Raw genomic sequence first — 7,200 nt, 5'->3', positions numbered from 1 at the left:
TTTATACAAGAAATGCTTTGTTTCAAAATAAATGTCTGTAAAAATGTAACTCAACTGTGTGTTTCTGTTTTGATATCTTTAAAACTGCTTCCACACTCACCCTCTGTCCTCCTTTCCCCTCTCCTGAACTACATGAGGTACACCAGAGTGGAACCATATTAACCTGCCCCTGCAATTACACCAGTAAGAAGTATATTAGAGCTGAATTCAGCAGTCTTGAAGCATTAACCTGACCCCCTGTAAAGAGGTTCTATGTGGTATTTCTTACCAATGTGTGTATTCCATCCACTAGGGGGCAGAATGTTGCAGGGGGCAGGTTAATAATGGTACAAGAAGGCTGGATTCTGTTCGCAGTCAAATTATACATGCTGCCCTTGGGCGATATTATCATCAAAAGGATGTACAAAAAATGTCTGTAGGTTAATTTTCATTGTTATGCTCTCATACTCACTTATTTGTCTCTAAAATCGGGCGATACTTTATCTTCAAATATTCTGACTACCTGCCTCACTGATATTAAGCTATGGGTGTCGGATAAGTGTTTATTGTTAAATTCAGATAAAACAGGAAGTAATGCTTTTGGGATCAAAATAATACCAATCCATGTGTTTTTCCAGTGGGCAGCTTCCCTTACTCTCTGAAATGAGGAACTTGGGTGTCATTTCTGACCCAGAGCTTTCATTAGAACGGCACAGTAGGAACCAAAGTGTCATTTTTCACCTTAGAAATATTGCTAAAGTAGGATGCTTTCTTTCGCTGCAGGATGCTGAGAGATTGATGCATGCCTTTGTATCATCTAGGCTTGATTATTGCAACACCGTGTTTTCAGGTATCCCAAGATAAGTTTTATCTCAATTGCAGTTTGTACAAAATGTTGCGGCCAGGGTTTAAACAAGAACAAAAAAAAATGTGAACATATTTCCCCTGTGCTAGCAGCCCTACATTGGCCCCCGGTGTGGTCCAGGATTGATTTTATGGTCCTACTCTTAACCTATAAAGCCCTGAATGGTCTGGTCCCATCATATTTAAGGGATCTTTTAGTCCATTATATTCCTGGAAGGGCTCTCCGATCCCAGGATGCTTTGCTGCTTACTGTCCCCAGCACAGGTGGTAGAGTGTTCAGTTGTAGGGCCCCTGTGCTGTGGAACGCTCTCCCTGGCTCTATAAGAATGGTTATTATAATAACCATGTAACACAATTTTTGTTCCTGGGTAGTAAGTGTTATTTCCTAATTGCTTATGCCTCAAAAGTATAGAAAATGGCTATTATTCCCCACAAACTTTGCTTTTGTGACCAGACAGTGATATTTTGAAATTTACCTATTTCCAATGAGAAAACTGGCAAATTTGTGTCTTTTCGTTCACATAAAGTCAGAAAAAAACAACATATGAATCCAAATTAACATGTATTTATACTAAAGTAATACAAAAATGACTACAAAAGATTTGGAAGTGAGTAGTTTTTCGAGATTTACGATTATACTGTAAATCACTTTCACGAATCAGTCCCATCATGTTCTCGTTATACTGTCCTTGGTAGCGGCGTTCAAAGTCCAGTATATCCTGGTGGAAGCGCTCGCCTTGCTCCTCCGAGTACGCTCCCATGTTCTCCTTGAATTTATCAAGATGAGCATCAAGGATATGGACTTTGAGGGACATCCTACAGCCCATTGTGCTGTAGTTCTTCACCAGAGTCTCAACTAGCTCCACATAGTTTTCGGCCTTGTGATTGCCCAGGAAGCCCCGAACCACTGCGACAAAGCTGTTCCAAGCTGCTTTCTCCTTACTAGTGAGCTTCCTGGGGAATTCATTGCACTCCAGGATCTTCTTTATCTGTGGTCCGACGAAGACACCGGCTTTGACCTTTGCCTCAGACAGCTTAGGGAAGAAGCCTTGAAGGTACTTGAAGGCTGCCGACTCCTTATCTAGAGCTCTGACAAATTGTTTCATAAGGCCCAATTTGATGTGCAATGGTGGCATCAGCACCTTCCGGGGGTCCACCAGTGGCTCCCACTTGACGTTGTTCCTCCCCACAGAGAACTCGGTCCGCTGTGGCCAGTCCCGCCTGTGGTAGTGCGCCTTGGTGTCCCTGCTGTCCCAAAGGCAAAGATAGCAGGGAAACTTGGTAAAACTGCCTTGGAGACCCATTAGGAATGCCACCATTGCAGTCTCTTGATGCCATCTCAGAAAAATGCAGATATGTATCCACTTAGGCAGCTGGAACTAAACTGAACTGGTGGGCTTAAGGCCCCTGTATTTATACTACTATTTATATTACTGGAAAGTTCTAGAAAGTTCTAGAAGTTACTCCAAGTTTACTCAGCACTGAATCTATCTGGAATGTTCTGGAAAATAGGTCAATTTCAAAATATCACTGTCCTGGTCACAAAAGCAAAGTTTGTGGGGAATAATAGCCATTTTCTATACTTTTGAAGCATAAGCAATTAGGAAATAACACTTACTACCCAGGAACAAAAAAAAAAAAAATTGTTACACGGTGTTATCAACCCCGGTTCCCTGAAATTGAAATGTAACCATTACCGAATGGGTATTTAACTCCTAAAGACCTGAATACAGCAATTAGTTTAACTATTACACAGAATTTGTGTAAAACCCAAAAAATCATAAATATACACAACAGAAGTGATAAAGTACTTATCTGAACAAAGCTCTCCGATCAGGTCAGTCTTGAAATTAAAAAATGACGCTGAGATCTGTGAGTGTAGACAGCACTGTGATCGTGGCGTCAAACAGCTGTGCTTCGTCCCCATCAGGCACACGTGCCTCGGAATGCCAAAGTTGTCTGTGGGAGGATATCAACGTAGCCAGGTTTCTGCCTACAGCCTGTCCATTGAGTTTGGACAAATGGAGCAGGTTGTACTTCACCAGGTGCAGCTCATCCAGCTGTTGTGGTGAGAGCCTGTGATTCTCAGAGAGGGACTGCAGCAAATGCAACTGGTAGGCTACCAGGATGCTACTGTAGTTCCCTAGCCATGCAGCGAATGGTTTCTGGTTTCTGAGGTGATCTTTTGAGGATCACCTCAGAAACCAGGCACTGCTTGTTGGGGCAGCTAGCATTCTTGGATAGGAGCGCCAAAGGACGCGCCTGGACCAGCAATGGAAGCCTCAACCAGTGGAAAATTGTCAAGACCCAGCTTTTCCACATCATGCACACTAGATAGGGTGTCCATTGAACGGGAAACAGCAGGACCTGTTGCCAGATGGTCCCTGGAAGACTGGATTTCATATAGAAGTGGCCCTCTTGATTTGCGTGCACTGCCAATAGGGAGAGCTGAGCGCAGGGGAGGTGCCGTCCCACTCCACGTCCTCAGATGGAAACGCCAGCTACTTTTCGCCGACATCCTCAGAGGCGATGGACAGTATGTCCTCCTTTGGCAAATCTGCGCTTGCAGTCCCATGGGGCCCCATGGGGGCAAACGGGGCAGGTGGCAGAAAACGTTCCCGCAGTAATTCAGCAAGAACAGTTCCTTGGCAGGAAACAGCTGCCCAGATCTTTTCCATCTGCTCCGAGTCTACCGGTCGCCTGGAATGGCGACTCTTCTTCCTCTTCCATGGAGGAGGGGAAGGAGATTTAGAGCTCGAGGAGGATCAGGAAGACCGTGAAGACTGTTTCCTGCCTGGGCTACTTTCCCGGGCGCAGAGCCATGGGGTGAGGATGTAACCACCTCTGTAAGAGACGCTGATGGGGAAGAGCGCTGAGCAGGAGTAAGGATGCAGAACGCTCCTCAGAGCTGTGGGATAACCTCTTCTCAAGCATTCGCTTGGAGAAAGGGGCACAAAATTTGCCAAAGCTGCGATTAACCAGTGCCTCCTTGGCATGCTCTTGCCCCAGGCAGGAAGCGCACATGCCGTGCTTGTCCTCCATAGGCAGACTGGTCTTGCATGTCGCACAGGGATAGAACCTGGGCATGATGCAAGGATTAAGCAATGCAATGTACAGTATAGGGTCGTACAGCTCTTGACTCAATCTGCTTATATATACTGACTGGGCGGATCATGACCCGAGCGGGACCAGTTCGGTACCAGACAGGTGACCTTGGCACTGCTTGGTAGAGGGCTGGAACTGGGGCGGTACTGGGTCGGTTCAGAACCAGTTCAGTGTATTTAACAACGGGTTGGCACTGGTTCAGATCTGGTTCAGTACTGATTCGGAATCTGGTCGGCACCATGCCAGTTCGGTACCGGTCTGGTGGCTTTGGCACCATTTAGAACCAGGTCGGTACCAGTTTGGTGACATTAGCATCGGGTCGGTACCAGGTTGGAAACCAGGTCAGTACTAGGACGATACTGGGTCAGTTCGGTACCAGTTTAGTGACTTTAGCACTGGGTCAGTGCAGGGACGGTACCAGGACAGCACTGGGTTGGTACAGGGACGGTACTGGTACTGGTGCTGTAACCTCTGTCCCGGTTTGGTACCGGGTCAGGAGCGAAAGAGGGTTGGTGACCTTGGTATCGGTTTGGTTAAAGCCACTGGCAAGTCAGTACCAACACGAGACTGAGGGAAGCCTGCTTGTTAGAATGGACCAACAGCCTTTGCAATGGTGATGCTAAAAAACTGTCACCAAAACAGCATCAAGATACTGGGGCTGAAATTGCTTAAAGCAACAACAACCGAAGCGAGTATCTCGGTCCTGCGCAGTGCTGCTGAGCACCACACTGCAGACAGGCCTGAATGTAGTATTATTATTATTATTATTAATTTCTTAGCAGACACCCTTATCCAGAGCAACTTACAATTGTTACAAGATATCACATTATTTTTACATACAATTAGCCATTTATACAGTTGGGTTTTTACTGGAGCAATCTAGGTAAAGTACCTTGCTCAAGGGTACAGCAGCAGTGTCCCCCACCTGGGATTGAACCCATGACCCTCCGGTCAAGAGTCCAGAGCCCTAACCACTACTCCACACTGCTGCCCCGTATCTGTAAAAACAGAAAAAACACAAAGAGAAAAGACTTTCTCAACAAAAAAAAATAATTTAACAATTACATAAATAATATAAAACATCTCTTATGGTGCTAAAAAGCAAATACGAGAAAGAAAATAAGTTGCAGCGGGAGCTATGCAGCCTGGGGGAAGAGCACAAAGACAGATGTTGCTGGATCCCTGGGAAGGAGCGACTCGAGCCGCTGGCTTCACACAGGGCACACAGCTGCAGCAGGGCGTAGTGCACACAGTACGCATAACAGAAAAAGATTACAGCAATTAGTTTAACTATCACACAGAATTTGTGTAACACACAAAAAATCATAAGTATACACAAACAGAAGCAACAAAGTACTTATCTGAACAAAGCTCTCCGATCAGGTCAGTCTTGAAATTAAAAAATGACGCTGAGATCTGTGAGCGCAGTCCTTTTGATACCTCGGGGGCAGAGTCATGACTGCGTCACAGGCTCGGTGAGCAGCTTTGGTATACAATATTCAGGATTTGGGTCTTTAGGAGGTAAATTCCCATTCGGTTGCATTTCATACTTAAAAGGGATACGCTTTTCCATTTTAATCTGACCGTGTGACAGGATGCGAGTGACGTGGTGCAATAATTACAATGTCCAAAACAGATTCTCCCAAAATATCCATGATTTATTAATAAAGTCCAAAAACAGAATAACCAAAAATAACAAAAGAAAAACACTCCTAATCCACGATCCTCCGTGCACGAAAACTGTGCTCTGTTATTCCAGGGATTGTGGTGAGTGATAGGTGCCTTGCTGTGAGGGAAGTGCTCCAGGGATTGTGCTGGCTCAGTGGCTGCAGCCCCTCGTTCCTACTCCTCCGCTGTAAAGACAAAACACGTAACACCAAACAAAAACGAGAACAGCTCCAGCTGGTGGCTCATTCTGTCACAGCAAAGGGAGGTACTCACGTAGCTGCTTCCCCTTTGTACCCAGCAAACTCCTCCCTGCAGTCAACGTGTTGCCATGGTTTCTCCAATAGAGGGCTGCCCCGCAGCTGACTGCAATGGAATCGTCCTGAGTACTTGCAGCTACGCGCCCCTCCTAATATGGTTACCTTCCCGTTTCCATCTACCATCAAGGTAGCACATCTAGGAGGCAGCATACCCTCACCTTTACACAGCGCCCTTTCTGGTTGGGAGGGAGATTTACAGCATTGATCCTTTCTCTCTTTATCACAGACCGTCATTTTTATTTTACTGTTTTGATCTTTTTATGTACTAGAGTTTTATTACTGTTTTTATGTTTTTTGCAGTTGTATTGTTGATGTTTAAACTGTTGTCTTCTGTTAAGCGCCTTGAGATGGCTTTGCCATTAAAGAAAGTGGGATTTGATTTGATTTCTTACTGATGTATTCTTCCATCTCCACTAGTTTTGCAGGGAGGGGGCAGATTAGTAAAGGTTCCACTGGTGTACCTGCTGAGGCCACAGGGTTTTTATTTAAACTTTTTAAAAAGTCGCCAGGATGTGACGAGTTAAACAGAAAATGATACAAAGTGAATCTGAACTGGAAGAGGAAGATTATAAGATATAAACAGACAGACAAACAGAGACATTCAGTTTTAAAAGAGGATAAATGTTTTATTTCATAATTCAATCACTTTTCTCCCTCCAGCAGTATACAGTCCTTTAATTCCATTTCAGATACACATCACTCCAACAGTAAGACTCAATGAAGCCATGTTATTAAACAATCTGGAAGGTTACAAATAAATACATTAATACATGAGTATTCAGTCCACACAAAATCACAGTATTTCATTTTCACACAAACCTTTTTTTCATGCAAGCTCAACCACAACAATACAACCCAACAACTCAAATATATATATAAAACATTGTTTTTACAAGAAAAATATACAGGTGTTAGGCATCAGTGATGAAATGTGTAAAGTAATTGTAGCTGACAAAATACTTCCTGAATCTGACCTGTCCTGCACTTCCATTCACTGCACACTCCTCAAACATGCAGGTTTGAAAGATGTTGGAGCAAACATGGATTTTCAATTTAAAACAGACATCTGGTACTAAACTAAGTTCTCAGTTTGCTTGCTTGGCCTTCCTAGGTCACCTCAGCAGTGTCTTTGGGTCGCTGTCTGAAAGCGTGTCAGTCAACATGGGAAGCAGCAGCTGATTGGTTAATGAAAGAAACCGCTGAAGGGGTGTAATTTCAGGTCAGATTCAGGGAATGTGTTTGTTAGCTACAAGTTCTGTAAAGCAGG

The sequence above is a fragment of the Acipenser ruthenus genome, chromosome 60, assembly GCF_902713425.1.
Source record: "Acipenser ruthenus chromosome 60, fAciRut3.2 maternal haplotype, whole genome shotgun sequence".
Taxonomy (NCBI): Eukaryota; Metazoa; Chordata; class Actinopteri; order Acipenseriformes; family Acipenseridae; genus Acipenser; species Acipenser ruthenus.
The sequence above is the reverse complement of the archived record's forward strand: the minus strand, read 5'-3'. Positions refer to the sequence as shown.